This window comes from Corythoichthys intestinalis, chromosome 4 (genome assembly GCF_030265065.1).
Source record: "Corythoichthys intestinalis isolate RoL2023-P3 chromosome 4, ASM3026506v1, whole genome shotgun sequence".
NCBI classification, from domain to species: domain Eukaryota; kingdom Metazoa; phylum Chordata; class Actinopteri; order Syngnathiformes; family Syngnathidae; genus Corythoichthys; species Corythoichthys intestinalis.
In genome coordinates, this window is record NC_080398.1 from 53377897 (window position 1) to 53394758 (window position 16862).

Sequence of the window (16862 nt, forward strand, 5' to 3'; positions counted from 1 at the left end):
CAGTTTATTGATCCCAATGCTTGTGAATCCTCTTGTTATATCAGCTAAAGGAAGCATAGGAAGACAAATATATTATACCCCATATATAAAAACCTAACAATCTAGTACAGTAGTTGACATTTTACAGTAAGTAGAACCTCAAGTATATAGTGCTCAAAGTACCACCATCATTGCTGACATTAAAATACTGTACATTCACATGGTAGGCCAAAATAGGAAATAAATCCAAAGTTTGAATGTTATCACTGGACTTAGATTTCGTGAATATAAGGACAAGCGGCATGGAAAATGAATGAATGAATGAAGGTAGTTTGTAGGGGTGTAACGGTACACAAAAATTTTGGTTCGGTACGTACCTCGGTTTTGAGGTCACGGTTCGGTTCATTTTCAGTACAGTGAGAAAACAAAATGGAAAATATAAATGTGCTAGTTGTTTTTTACACACTTTTGTGCTTTCAACAATAGCAACAGTAGCCTATACAATGCTAGAATTCTGCTCAAAAAGTAGCGGGTATTTAAAGATAATAATCCAACAACAATTTGCCTCTCTGACCACGTGTATTGGTCAGCTTTCTTTCTGAAAGAAAGAAGAAAAAAGTCCTGTGCTAAAGAGAAAAGCAATCTCAATGACAAAGATTTCAACATGTATTTTACAAATGAAATGCCTCAATGATTTTTTTTTGCTTATGAATGGTTTTCAAAAGCTTTATTGGTGGATTTTCTCAAGTTAAAGCGCCACACAGAAATTAATCAATTTAATTGTGTAAGCAGGTTCTGTGTATTATTCTTATTATTTAATTACAGGTGTTTTAGCTCATTTCAATTTATTTTATTTAAATGGGCTATTATTTATTTTATTATGTGTTTGTATTTTACAAATGTGATGTAGTATTCATTTATATTGTACATTTTATGTTGTATTCATTTATATTGTATGTTTTATGTTGTATAACTTTAGTACCTATGTAAATATTAGTTCCTACTTGTTTTGTTGTGGTAGGAGGGTTTTGTATTGAACACGGGGCCGTGTTGGTTATTATTATAGCAGAGAAGACAACTGCAAATCAACAAAGACAAGTCAACTGTGCCCCGATCTACCACTCAAGAGATCAGATGGACTCAAAAACGTGGGTTACAATTACATATTAGTTTGAAAATCGACCGGCTCTACTGTGTTTTTACACGAGTGATTTCCGGTCTGCCCGGTCTGCTAGCTAGTAGTACTGACGCAGGAGGGCCGCGTCTCGCGTCAAATAATAAACTCTGCTGTTCTTTTCGCGTGCATCGCGTTGAGCCGCTTCTTGGATGCGTCTAACATGCGGCCGCACTGCGACTGGTGTGCATTGGCTGACTGACTTTAATGGCCGCGTTTCATTGCGTTCTCGCGGCGGCCACGTTGTCGCGCCGTTGACGTTTCTTATTGTCCTACCGTGTTGGTCCACATTATAGTAGAGAAGACGAAGTAAATATAATCTACACAAAGAAACTGTGATCGACTCACAGCCTCGAAAAGCAAGGGTTACATTACGTCAGAAATTCGTTCGATACGCCTCCGTTCCGAACCGAGCTCCATGTACCGAAACGGTTCAATACGAATACATGTACCGTTACACCCTTAGTAATTTGTATTTGAGGATTGACTTAAATGGTATGATACTTTGACAATATTCAAAATGTCCTATAAACGAAACAGTTCTCAAACTTGAAATGTAAATATTGTTGTTTAAATTAAATATTATCAAACTTTACTCATTTTATGTTCAGACTTACATTTACCCCTTTTCACCTGCTGAACGTGCCGGCCCATTTTTCCTTCTTAAACGCATGTTTGAATGGCTGATGACTTGACCCACACACACACAAGCACCTCAAAACGCACACAGTCCCGACACAGACAACATGTTGACAACATGCCACCTCCTCTGCCCCCTTCGAAGAGGAAGGGTATTAGATTTTTTTTCCAGCCAGCAGCGACCACTGTAAGTAATATAAAAAGACATCAATGTTGTGGAGGTGGGGAACACACCACTAATTTTGATTCTAAAAGTCCGACCTGCCGTAGACTTCAGTAATATATTGACGGGGCGCGGGGCCGATTAATAGGGTGTCTATCTCCGTCAAAGCTGACCGAATGGAAACACAGCTTTTTGCGTAAAAAATTCTTGTAACTAAATGCGTAAATCCCTGAATTCTTTATGGATATACGTGTAAAACGGTCTCGATTCTTGGTTAAAAACAAAAAACGGGCAGTTAGCATTTATTTTACGCAAATATGTCAAATGTGCTGCTAGTCTTTAAGCCACTGTAGCGCCTTATCATCACAAAGAGCTTTTTCTGTTAAAAATTCTTGTGAATAAATGCTTAAATCCCTGAATTATTTATAGATATTGATGTAAAACAGTCTCGATTCTTGGTTAAAAACAAACAAAAAAACGGGCAATTAGCTTTTATTTTACCTAAATATTTCGAATGTGCTGCTAGTCTTTAAGCCACTGTAGATGTGCCTTATCATCACAAAGAGCTATTTCCGTTGCAAAGTCTTGTGAATAAATGCTTAAATCCTTGAGTTCTTTATAGGTATGGACGTAAAACAGTCTTGATACTTTGTTAAAAGAGCAAAGAACTGCGCAGTTAGCATTTATTTTACGTAAATATGCCAAATGCGCTGCGGCAGCCTCATGAAACCAAAGAGCTTTTTCCGTTGAAAATTCTTGTGAATAAATGCTTAAATCCCTGAATTCTTTATAGATATGGGCATAAAACAGTCTCAATCCTTGGTTAAAAGCAAAAAAAAACAAAAACGTGCAGTTACCATTTATTTTAAGTAAATATTGCGAACTATGACGCCAATGGCAGAGTGGCTAATTTCTCCCATTGATAATTTTCACAACATTTCAAAATGCATGCATGGTTTCAAAAAAATATAATTATTACCTTGAATCCTTGAACAAATCACTCCTGAGACAATCCTTCCTGTGTGTATGCGGTACAGCTTTCATACTTTTTATACCTAAATACGGCATTAGATCTCTGCGTGAGTGTGTTTGAGAATAACTCCTCTTGATGTGGGCAAGCCCCCTACTTGAATGCGTGGCGTAGTGTATGACGGAGGTGACCCGTCAATATCATTATGAAGTCTATGGATCTGCATCAGTTAGCATAACATTAAACTGTTCAGACTTGCTAACCTGCAAAACTAGAGTAGGAAGCTACCTAGAGAGAAGTGTCCTCCTGTATGTGTTTTCTACTGTTAACGTTAATTGAACCGTGAGAAATGTAGTCAACCGAGGTTTACCCCTCAATTTTAATTTTTATTGTATTTTTGTGGTCTTAAAGCAGCTCAAAGGAGATTCCATTTTTTGTTGAGGTTGACTGTGCTTGTGGACAAAAGCAGTAGTGTTTTACCTGAAGAAAGCCTCAATTTTTATTAATTTTTCTTATTCCCTGACTAAGAAGTATTTTCAGTTATATTTAATGTATTTATTTAGGCAGACTATGTTCAGTGGTTTTAAGACAAATGTTTATTCTTTGCATTCCTGGATAGTTAAGAGATTATTAACAAGTTTGTATTTATTGTGTTTATTGTCAATAAATTTATGTTCAAATATTCCAATTAAATTTTGCTAATAAAATCCAGACATTTATTCTGGAATATTTCAAAATGTTTATTTAATAGTTTTTGAAACCAAAGGTTTGAACCGAACGGTGTTTCACCTGAACCTACATGTATAGACATGAAAGTTGGTATAAGTCCATAAAGATTTATTATGAATTGATCATTTATCCTATCAATTAATTGGATTCATATTTGTGAGAAATGTTGCCCTGACTCCCATTCACTCAATCTTTTTGGTCTAGTTAATGTCCAGTCCTCAGCCAAAAGTGTACATTCAGGTTATGCTGTTACCTACACCCTTTATTGTTTGATATATATGACAACATCATTAAAAAAAATGTGTTATTACACACTTGAATCAAGAGCCAATTCACGAGAGTCGGCCTAAGAAAATATTCACCACAATGATCCTTTTCACATTAAATGCTTCACATTGACAGATTGCCTGCTCATTCAAGCAATGCAATTTTTTCTGCCCTCTAGCTCGTCAACACAAACAGGCGACAGCTATCTTTTCCTGGAGCGGATCTTTCTCTTCTACTTTAGATGAGAAGCCTTTGGTGAAAGTGAGAGGGAGAGGGCGGCTCACAGAGAGAAAAGGAGATGTTTATTTCGTTTGTCTCTGAGGGACAAAGCCCCCCCCCCCCCCCCCCCCACCCTCCAACCCAACATCCTAATAGATCAAACAAAGGACTATCATTTGTAGGCCAAGTATTTTTCTGAGCTTCCTCCTCAGTTTCCAGATATAAGTTGAATACAGCCCAAGGAAATGTGCAAAACCCAAGGTGTATGTTTGTTTGTGTGGTCAATAGAAGCCTATATCTGATTTTCATGTCTTAAAAAAATAAAAATAAAATAAAAATAAATAAATGTATTCTTTCGGCTCCTCTTGGGTGAAAAATGGGGTTAAAGATGCTATCAGGGCCACATAAACTGCGCACTCCTGTGAAGACATGCTGAGCTGTACATTCAAACACAGTAATGAAAAATAGCAATTGAAAGCAGACATTATACTCCAATTTAATATCCAAGTGCTTGTTTTTCAAGGTGAAATGATATTTAATTGTATTCAAACCTGCATGGAGTGTTGTGTGCAGATAGCATCAGAGTAACAATATCTCAAGTCCTGATTCACCTGTCTGATCCTTATCTCAGTGGCTATGATTCTGACATTTTCAGATGTTATTACTCTGAGACAAGGATTTGTATCCGAAAGCCTTGACAGTGAACGCAGCTTTCAAAGAAAATGCTGCATGTGCACAAATCCTATCCTTGTACCCCCACAATTGCAAACCATTCCTCAGTGTCACACTAAGCGCCGTCTAGCACATCTAAACGTGAAGTTGATCAATGCAGATATGTTGAGGGGAAACGAATCCATAGGAAATTAGGCACCACCAATGATTTATTGGAATAGTAAATCACAACATGTGTCCGTGTGTCTCTGTTTAGCAACTCATACCTGGCTGGCACGGCGAGATCAGCAACATGTCTGTCGTGGTGGTGGGGCCTTTCGGTCACTTCCAGAGGGGCTTGGTCACAACATTGCCAAAAGGGGAGATGATGCAAGCGCTTGGACACAGTGGTTGATGAAAAAAATAAGGCAAAGAATAATCGTATACTGATAAATGTGTGTTTCATTTCATTTTCTAAAAAAATGACATGTCATCATTTTGAAAATTGAAATTGAAGTGAGAAAATAATCTCTCTGAAAGATATTCTTTTCGGTAAAACCACTTGGCATTGTCATGAGACAAAACCACCAGCAGGATTCAAAGAAGGGAAAATAAGCATTCACAATTTTAAATGACAGCAAAAAGCATGTTTATTTCATATTTCACGCGGTGTTTTATGCTCCTGAATGAAATGGACCGCTTGGATGTGTGTGAAAGCGGTCTATTTTTCTATTTTTTGAATCCCGCGCCATGAAAATGAGTGACTTCCTGGAATGAGGAAGAATGCAAATGTGACGTCAGCCAGGTCACCATCTCACAATATAGCCATTACTATAAAGCATGCAGAAGGACTGCGGATTCAGATGATTGTGCGGATTAATTTATTTTTTGCATCACGCCAGCCCAATGTGCTGCAGGCTTTTGTTGCTGCACCAGGGAGAGGCGTGTGAGCCTTTTTGGATTTCAAAAAGTTCCCGTTTACCGCGGAGAATAGCCAAAACAAGTCTGACAACTGTGGGACCATTGGACTGATGAGGAAGTGAGTAAACTACATTGTTTATATTATGTCAAACACTGGGATCATTTTGTGGGTGACAAAACTCCCTATCCACCGACCAGTGGTTGTTGCACACCCCCCTTGGTCCTCTTTGAGTGCTAGCCCACATAGGCGCTTTCCTTGGCTTGGCCCCGTGCAGCCCCCCGCTACGACGTCAGCCAGTTTGTCCACCGAGAATGCGCAATTTTCGGTGTTCATTCTGCTCTCTCCCCTCTCTGCCTGCCCGCCGGGGCTGCATCATAACTACGGGCCGTAACTTGCCTGCAACCTGTGGCTGGCCAATCGGTGAGGACAATCAACCCACCGCCGTTTGTGACATGAGTCGGGTTGGTCTAAAGTGATTTTTCATTTTCGAAAGGCGGGAAAAAGACTTCGAAAAGCCACTTGGTTCGGGTTAACATGTCGGCTGGCTGTCACGCCTCCTGTTTTGTCTACGCTCCTTCCTCCGCCTCTGAAGCCAGGACAGGGAAATGACAAAAGCCGGAGTAACTCCGGTGGTGGAAAATATCGTTTGGGAGGTGCAAGAAGTCGGCAGTTTTGACCATTATGCAGTAATTTTGCCCTGTCGTATTGAATAAATGCATTTTGTTATTCTTCATGATCATACCATTATTTAGCAATTAGGGAACATACTTAGATAAAAAGAATATCCTTTAAAAATATTGGAGTAGAGAGATTTAAATAAAGATGACATTTTGCTGCTCTGTTGCATTTTCCTCGTTCTGAATCTTCCCCCTCAATGGGCTGAATTCTAAATCATCTGAAACCATTACCCTGCCAACGTCATCATCCAGCTGGGGACGCTAGAGCGCTATAATGACAGGTAAATTAAAAGACTAATCTCCTCATCTGCGCAATGCCAAATTGTTGAATATAGTTTAATAATCTCAAAATATGATTTTAATTCACATAATAATGCTTTTTTAAGGTTTGTTTTAATGCTGCCACAGGCACTATAATATGCCCCTCTATTGTATAGTATTTTTCAAACACATGGTAACTTAAGCCCCTTTCAGACATACGTTGAACTAATGTCTGAGAGCAATTTCCCGGGTCAACTCACACGGAAATGACATGGACATTAACCGGGTCGCGTCCTAGTATAATGTCCGGGACGTGGCATGTGTGAAAGCAGCCATTTAATCTCAGCGCGAAGTCCGATGACGGTGGGCCATTCGTCATTTCCTCTTTCTTCGCAATAAAACGAAGAACTGTAAACAATCATTGCAACAATCAAAACGACAAACTGGAAAAAGCCAAATTAAACTGGAAACATAACAAAATTAAATTGCTACCGGATCATAGGAAGAGAGAGTCCATCATCAATCTTTGGAAATGTGTTGTTTATTTTGTTGCAGATGCCAACCAAAAAGGACGTAATGTTATATAATCCAGCCCCTCCACTCTCACCGCACAGAGAGCGTAGAGTCGCCAACATGGGACAAGTCTGGAGGTGTCCAACCAGATAAATCCCAAGACATCTCCCCATGTCTGAAAGCCATGACACGTGTAAAGCCAATGCCTTTAAGTTGGGGCTGCCCGACAGTCGCAGAGTCAACACATGCAGTGATTCAACGCCTGATTTAGGATTTAAAAAGTTCAAAAGCTGTACCGCATACAAACAGGAAGGATTGTCTCAGGAGTGATTTGTTTGAGGATTCAAAGAAATTATTATATTTTTCGTTCCATGCATGCATTTTGAAACGTTGTGAAAAAAATCAATAGGCTAAATTAACCGCTACGGACTAGCATCATTTTTTGACATATATACGAAAAGTAAATGCAAACTGCCCGTTATTTTTGCTTTTAACCAATAATCGAGACTATTTTCCATGTATATCTATAAAGAATGCAGTGATTTAAGCATTTATTCACAAGATTTTCAACAGAAAAAGCTCTTTGTTTACATATGACGGCTGCTAATTTCCTTACAGACTAGCTTCATAGTTTGCAATATTTACATAAAATAAATGCTACCTGCAGGTTTTTTTGTTGTTGATTTTGACAGAGAATCGAGACTGTTTTACCTCCATATCTATAAAGAATTCAGGGGTTTAAGCATTTATTCACAAAAATCTTCAACGGAAAAAGCCATTGTGGCAGCACCCTTATCACAACAAAAAGCTAAGAGACTAGCATCATTCTTCGACATAGTTACGTAAAATAATTGCTAAATGCACGGCTTTTTTTGCTTTTAACCAAAAATCGAGACTGTTTAACGTCCATATCTATAAAGAATTCAGGGATTTTGTGGTGGTCCTTGCCCACACTCCCCTCTGCTGGCTTTTATTGTTATGACACTTCCTGTTTTGATGTTTTAACCTGGCTCACCTGGGAGTGCACCTGCAGCTCATCATTGATCAACACTGCTTATAAGGAGCGGCCCGGGCAGCAAGCAGGTGCCAGATGATTCTGCCAATCACCAGTGGTACATCGGCCAACTACGCCTGTAGTGTTTGACAATCGTTCCTAGATCTCTTGATTAATCTTGTTCTTTGCCACCAGGACAACCACCTATCAAGCCACCACAGCCACAGCCTGAACAACAGCCACAGTCTGAACAACAGCCACAGCCTGAAGCCCAGCCACAGCCATAACCATAACCATCGCCATTGTTCAATAAAAACCCTTCACTCCACTACCGTTTCCTGGTCGCACTTTGGTCCACCTCAACTTTGCCTACCTTGCCCCAACAGATTTAAGTATTTATTCAAAAGAATTTTCACCGGAAAAGCTCTGTTTACATAAGGTGGTCGCTAGCTACATTTACTAACAGACTAGCATTGTACCTGGACATATTTACCTAAAATAAATGCTAACTGCATGTTTTTTTTTTTTTTGCTTTTAACCAAGAATTGAGACTGTTTTACATCCATATCTATAAAGAATTCAGGGATTTAAGCATTTATTCACAAGAATTTTCAACAAAAAAAGCTGTTGATTCCACTCGATCAGCGTTGACGGCCTCGCCAACAATGCAGGCCCCCTATTTATGTTCCGTCAATACATTATACAAGTCAATACAAATCTATGATCCTGTGTCACGTTACATGTGAATTTACCGGGATATAAGTCTGAAAGGGGCTTTATTATGTACAAGATGTTGCATGTTAAAAACAAAAAACAAACAATTTAAATTTGTTCACTAATATGATTTATTATCTAAGTCAGGTTTAAAACTGTGTCTTTTTAAGCACAGGCATTAAACACATTTGGAATAATTCTATCATTCTAATAATTTAATCATGTAAAGAAAAAAAAAAACAGCAACACATCTTTGACATGATTTAATTGTAACTTAAGTAATCAAATTAGAAATTGAATTAACGAGTCATACTTACAGTACATAACTACTGTACAATACCTGTACTTGCTTTTGTTTTGGGACATTTTATCATCAGTACAATTGTTACCCGCAAACCAACATTACCAACATTAGTGTACAATATCCACACATAACACCAAGTAATTCTGTGCCCACCCAGCACCCGCTTCATCCACCACTCACACAAAAACGCAACTCTCTTCAAACAAATGTTTTTCCAGGTACACTGTTTGTGTTTGCACTGGGTTTTGTCCTCCTGTAATTGCGTCTTTTTGCATCGAAGAAACTAACACACAAGGCAGTGAAGGCTGCAACTAATGGAGAGGCTATAATTGTGAATAGAGGCATTCATCTAGGGACGCTGTCTAGGAATTGCACCACACAATACCCCGCGCCAGGCTGCTCAGATCACCAACCAGTCAGCAATCACGCACACATAAACAGGGAAGGAACATAATCACACCTCTAGAACAGAAGGAGGCGAGGAGGAGAGGAGCTGCAGGGTAGGAGAGCAAGTGGAGAAAAGAAATTAGACAAGGAGAAAGGAGGGAGGGGAGGAGGAGATAAGATAGTGAAATTGATGTTTCCTACCATTTGATTTGGGTCATAGAGCCCAGGAGGCAGATCAGACACACACACATATACACACACAAACGGATTTTGACTTGCATCTTAGGCATGGCAACACATGGACACATATAGAATGTGAGAACAATAAAAGTAAGCCATCAAATACACATTTTGAAAGACAGGTACCGCATAAAGACATACATCGCATTCTGTCAGGTAACCCTCCACAGTCTCTATACCACCCCCCAGTCAAACAAACCATTAGGCCAAGCTCAGAGAACCATAGCTAAAGGAGATACCGGTACAACAAAGCCTTAGGTGGCAGCATAAAAAAAAGACTCTCAGGCACCTGTCAAAGAGACATCAGGAAGAACTCAATTAAACACCCATCGCAGCTCAATTACTGCCATATAATCACTGCAATTTACATTCCTTTGCCACAAAGCCAGCTAACAAACACACATCCAGGGTCAAGCAAACAATACAGTACAGAGGCAGAAGCAGCATGCATAACTAAAACAAAAGATGCGTTCTTTTAATTTTAGTACATTGGGAAAACCAAGCGAAAGCTCACTTGGGAGGTGACACATCAACAAACACCCGTGGATTAACACTGGCACATGTGTTTATTTGACTTGTTTCTGGCTGTATATATTGAAATGCCACAATGAGCTGCTTGACTAATGAGCAGTGTCCAGAAATAGTTGTGTCTTCGATACGGTATGGTCTTGGTATGCTTCGAACTACGTGCTACGGGTGTGGCTATACATTTAAGTCAAATGTCTGAAATGTTCCAGCAACAAAAATGGTCAAAAAGATAAGAATTGCTTAGTATTTTTTTTTTTTGCTAAAGGTAAAATGAAACTGATTGTGTTCAAGTGGTACATAATATCATAAATAATCATTGAAGGCCGTTGAGTTGAATCAAAACGGATTATGGCAGACATTGTAATATTAGCAAACATCGTATCGTTGTGTAAAGAATGGATATCGTGTTGTCTCATGATGAAATTGGTGTTTTACCCCCGTACCAGTTACAGCAGGGTTGAAAGTGGGCTGGAACGGTCCGGAACGCAGTTCCAGTAAAACATTCGAGGCCGGAACGGTGCTCTGATCCTGAAAATATGACTGCAATTGTCAAAACCCCTGAGTTAAAAAAAAAACAAAAAAAAACTGCCAGGCTGCCATACTTATCTCATCTCCAAGAAGAAAACAATCTACCAATGTTAGATTCACATATGGCGGAAAACACAGACAAGGTTGAAAAAGCAGTTTCTGCTCTTGCACCCCTCTTTAAAATAAACTGCTGTATTTTAAGCCAAAAGAACTGCTGTGTTTGATGGAACAATATGTCTATATGCTGCCAAAGCAGTTTCATGGCGCATTAAGCCTCGGAAATATTTTTAATTTGTCTGTTTTACCCTGGAAACCCCTGTTTACAGACACCGCACAACCACTTGTGTTTCAACCCAGCCATAAAAAGAAGGTAAATAATGATATTCATTATTTGAAATGTCTACAATTTTTTAGTTTAGAATCCTTAATTGATGTATAATATTTAGTTTGAAACAATGACAACTTTATAAAATTATTCACTCGCATATTTTAAACTTTTAAAAAATTATGTCACAAAATAGTGTCTGTAAATAGGTCACGGATATCTACCTCATAACTATCGCTTAATTGTATGTTTATATTTTTTTGTTCCTGTTGCATTTTCCCCGATATTTTAGATGATAAATGATTGATCCAAACAAAGAAAAATTGAAAAAAAAGTGTAAAAAAACAAGTGTTAACACCAAGCATAATATAGTGCTTGTATAGCGTAATCAGTTTCACCGATATTTATTATTATTTATTCCACGGAGCTCTCCCCAGCTGGGCAGTTAGACTCTGACGTGACGCGTAGATGTGCGCATGCGCACTACACTGGACTCATTCGTCCGTTCAGTTGGCTGACATACTGACATGTGATCAGCATATAGTTTGCTCTGATTGCTTCAAATGCAAATGTGTTCTGGAACGGCAAAAAAAGATAAAAAGTGCAAGCTTGTTGAATTAATGCACAAAAAAAAAGGTCAATGCAACAGAAAATTGATCAGATCTTTTAGAGAAAAAGTTGAAGAGGCTTATTTATTTTATTTTATTTTATTGCATTTTATTTTATTTGCTCTGATGGGGAGGTTCAGAACATCTCCCATGTCAATGTGCACTTTATACTTATTTTTGTTCATTAATGGTAGGCTACATATTTATTTCCTTAAAATGTACAAAAGTAAGTAGTGTTTGCATGATCTTAAAAATATATTCCATTTCACTGTGCATAAGGTAAGACATTTGTACTTAGGGTTGTTCATGTATGTTTCTTATATCTTTATTATTAACCCTGAGATGCATAAGTGGGTCAAAAATGACCCGGTGAGGTTGTTTTCTTATCTTCGGATTGAAAAATTGTTATCAGTTCATATTTCAGGTATTCCTCAAAAAACATGTTTTTGATGTAATGCCATTCAAATTTTTGATGAACTTTTTGAAGATTTGAAGAAATTGTCATTTTTGTATTAATACCCTAAGCTTCCACAAGTGGGTCAAAAATGACCCACATGCATTTTCTATGGAATCTAATGGGAATCTTTCATTCTTATTAACTTTGGCTGTCAGGAATAAATTTACACCGACTAGGTATCCCTCAAGAACATTATTTTACACAGCAAGAGCTGATATGTGTACTGTAAGTATTATGTCCATATAGTATTTTGTGTGTGTGTCTTTCATGACTCTTTATTATTATTTATCAACAAATTAACCTAATTCATAACTATCTAGCTAACTAAGGCTAGGTTCATACCGCAGGTCCTAATGCACAATTCCGATTTTTTGTTGTATCTGTTTTTTTGGTGTGCCCGTTCAGACTACCTTTGTCCATAGAGCCTGTTCAAGTATCACACATGCGCTCTAATTTGCAGTCTGAGATGCGCTGAGCAAACCGGCCCACATGCGCAGGAGCATTGGAGCAGAGAGAAAACCGAGCATTCTCAGACTTATCATCAACCAATTTTATTTTTTAATGACTGTTGTCAAGCCCGCTCCTTCCCCAAAATTCGTGTTCAAGTTAGGCGCTAATGCACAGCTGCACCGCTACCGTAGCACCCTGTCCCTCTTATTCTTTGCTGAAGTTAATTGCTGCATGAATTCCAATTTGGTGGACTTGACAGTTCAGACCGCAGCCACATTCTGCAAAAATGTGGCCCGGATGGGATTTTAACCACATACGAAAGTGACCTGGATCGAATTTGAAATGGTCCACTCTTCTGCGACTTTTCCCGTTCAGTCGAGTCGGAAAAACACGGAAAAATTAGATTCGTGCATTAAGACCTGCGGTATGAACCTAGCCTAAGTTAGCTAACATTACTGTATATATATGGTGTGTGTGTTTATTTATACAGTTACATATTGATCTATTGAAAACACTACTCTTATGTTTCCTTATCCAAAATGTCATAGCTGCTAGATTTACAGCTAAAATGGTCCTACAGATGTTCGATGATGGAGAGACAGTGACGGTGTTGGACTCAAGTGTCCGAAATTTCTGTTGATGAGGACCCATACTATTGTCCAGGTGGAAGTGGCAGTTGTCCACCTTGAAATCCAACTGAACAGGATCAATCTGACTCCCACCCAGGGCAGAACACAGAGCCACAATATCCTCAGAAATTGGTCAGTGCCTCCACAAGGGCTTAACACAGCTGTCTCACCAAAAAGATGCATGGGAGCGCTTCATCATTGATGATAAAATACAAGGAAGGATAAAGTCTATTGCTGTCCTGTTTTTTTATTTTATTTTATTTTTTTAATTATTTTTATTTTTTTCAAAAAATGTTATTGAATCATGAAGACATTTCAAGCATGAAATCATTCTTTATGTGGCCCTAAATATAATACTAATTAATATACAGTATAAGTGATTATTCTTCACCAAAATGGTATAAAAACACATTTGTTCTATTATGGGTCATTTTTGACCCACTTATGGAAGAGTGTAGGGTCCAGTAACTCGTGCATCTAAGGGTTAAAAAAAAAAAAATGTTTACATTATCTTTGGCTTTAAAGTACATTCTATGTTAAGTACAGTGGTACCTCGACATACGATTGCTTCGACACACGATCTTTACGACATCCGTCGTAAAATTTGACACTCCATTTGTTTCTACATCCGACGACATGCTCGAAATATGACGACATGACAGCACCGCAGACGGACGCACGGCTGACTTTCTAGTGACAGAAATCAACACAGGTTTTAAAAAGTTTGGTACAGGTGGTGAAACAAGAAAAAGGTGACGCTTACCTTGTAAATGAAGATGCAAATTATAGAGAAAATGAGCGTGGTGTGCGCATCCGCATCTCCACGGTCCTCCTCCGACCAGTGTTCGCCAGTTGACAATTATTATTGTGGTTACATAGTTAAAGAAATCACCAGCTTTGTCAGGTTATCTTTTATTTCAGAACTTATCCAACACAAAACGCCTGTTGTCCGCAATTGACTGTGTACTCAGGAAAACACTGAAAGCGAAAGTAAACTCAACCGCACCGCTCCTCTCTCTTGTCACGTCAGTCACGCGGTGCGTTCAGGTAGAGAAAAAAACGTCTGCCACATTAGAAACTGATACCTTACATTATTACAGGAATTATCATTATTATTATTATTATTTTCATTATATTATTCCGATTTTTATTTATCATTAATGTGTTTTGCTATGTGTAATTACCATTTGTAATAGTAACAGCAGTATTTATAAAGGATTTCGTGTAGGTTTTTGGGCTGTGGAACGAATTAATGGAATTATAATGTATTCCTATGGGAACATCCTGCTCGACATACGACCATTTCGACTTAAAAACAAGGTCCTGGAACGAATTAACCTCGTATGTAGAGGTACCACTGTAATTAAAATTGAGGTTTTACATTTAGATGTGAGGAAAACAGGGAAAATAAAAATTAGGAGATGGAGGTTTGGGTTACTGCTCTTTTTGTTAATTGTTATTTTACAAATCATTGAAAAAAAATCTTGCATGAAAATCAGTTTCTCATGTATGCCTTGTGACAGTATATGTAATGCAGTAGCCTAATGCATGTGTAAAACCAGTTTTTTTTGTGCTTGTGTGTTATAGGTATAACTGTGCCATTGTCTTGATAACTAACCTATTCAAACATTGTAACAGTTCATTATACATTATACATGTTACAGTACCGTATTTTTGTAACCATAAGGTCCAAGAAAAAGCCTTATTTTCCCCAAAATATATTAGTGCATTTGATAATCCTGTGCGTCTTATATACAGTATAAATGCTGGTTTTGTGTAATGACCTCAAACCAATTTCATTGGAGTATAACTGCATACTACTTCTGCAACAAATTGCTCATGACACATATTCATCAACACATGAATAAATCAGTAAAACCAATAATAAATAAATAAATAAATAAAACAATAATTACAGTGTTAAAAGATAAAGAACAAATGACAAATGCAAAATAATGATGCACTAATGTGCCTTGTAATCAGGTGTGCCTTATGTCTGTAAATAAATATTTCATTGACATTATGCCTTATAATCCGGTGCCCCTTAGTCTGAAAAATAGTTTTATCAAAAACACTTGCCGTTAAAGGCAGATATATACATAAAAAAAATAAATAAATAAAACTTTTATTCATTCCATGGCTGTTTTGCACGTACAATGGAAGGGGCAAAAGCAAGTTCAGGACACCCTGTACCTTTTTTTTTTCTCAATAGAATGCACCAATACTGATTAGCGATGCAGCTGTACAGGGTGCAGAGGAAAGATGTCATAACTAGAAAAAGTGAGTCATTAATTATCCTTTTATAGGGTACTCATTCAGATACTATGAATAATAACGAGGAAAAAAAGGCAGCACAGTGGATGAGTAGTTAACACGTCCGCCTCACAGTTCTAAGATCAAAGGTTCATTCCCGGACTTTGGCCTTCCTGTGTGGAGTTTGCATGTTCTCCCTATGCCTGCAGGCGTTTTCTCCGAAAATCCCAAAACGCAAAAAACGAGCATGGTAAAATGACTGAGCACTCCAACTTGTTCGTAAGTATGAGTGTGTGCGTGAATGTTGTTCATCTCATTCATTGGATGTCGACGAATTCAGGATGTACCCTGCCAACTGCCCATAGTTAGCTCGGATAACCTGTATCACCCCAACAACCCTCGTGAAGATAAGACACATGGAAGATAAATGAATAAATGAATGAATGAATAAATATTAATTTTAAAAAACCTATTGGGGACATAACAAAAGTTTCTATCTGATGAACATGCCCTCCCCAAAATCAACAGGAAGTAATCAAGATAAACAAGTCAAGCCGAAATGACCTCATTCACTAATAAATGACCTAAAATCAATAGAAAGTGACCCGCATATGCACCAAAATAAACGGGAAGTGACCTGGAATTAAAACCAAATCAAGAGGGCGTGAATCAAAATGAACCGGAAGTGACCCAAAAATAGCCAAAAATCAACAGAAAGTGACCTATAAATGCCTAAAAACTTACAGAGAGCAACCCAAATTCAAAAGGAAGTTACTTGATGGAACACTGTTTCTCCAGAAATTGCCTTTCCTAATAAATTTAGTTTTTATAAAAACATTAAAAAATAATAATAATTCATATATGTATTTATTAAATAAAAAAATATAAAAATACAAAAAGTAATAATACAAATTAACAACATAATAATGTAATAATAGAGTTGCTGATGGTGTAGTGATACATTCGTCTGACTTTGGCGCGGGAAGTGTGGGATAAATTCCCACTCAGTGGCGGTGTGAATGAGAGTGCGAATGTTTGTCTGTCTCTGTGTGTGCCTTACGACTGACTGGCGAACAGTTTAAGGTGTGGTCTGCCTTTCACCTGAAGTTAGCCGGGATAAGCTCCAGCATCCTGCGACCAAAAAATTTAGCAAAAATAGTCATTTGGTTAAAACAAGTATGGTTTAGAAAAATAACTAAACCCATTTAAATTAGTGCTAACAGACACAGCATCAAGGAACACATGCATCGGGTGAAGAGTGGTAACAACTTCCTCATCTCG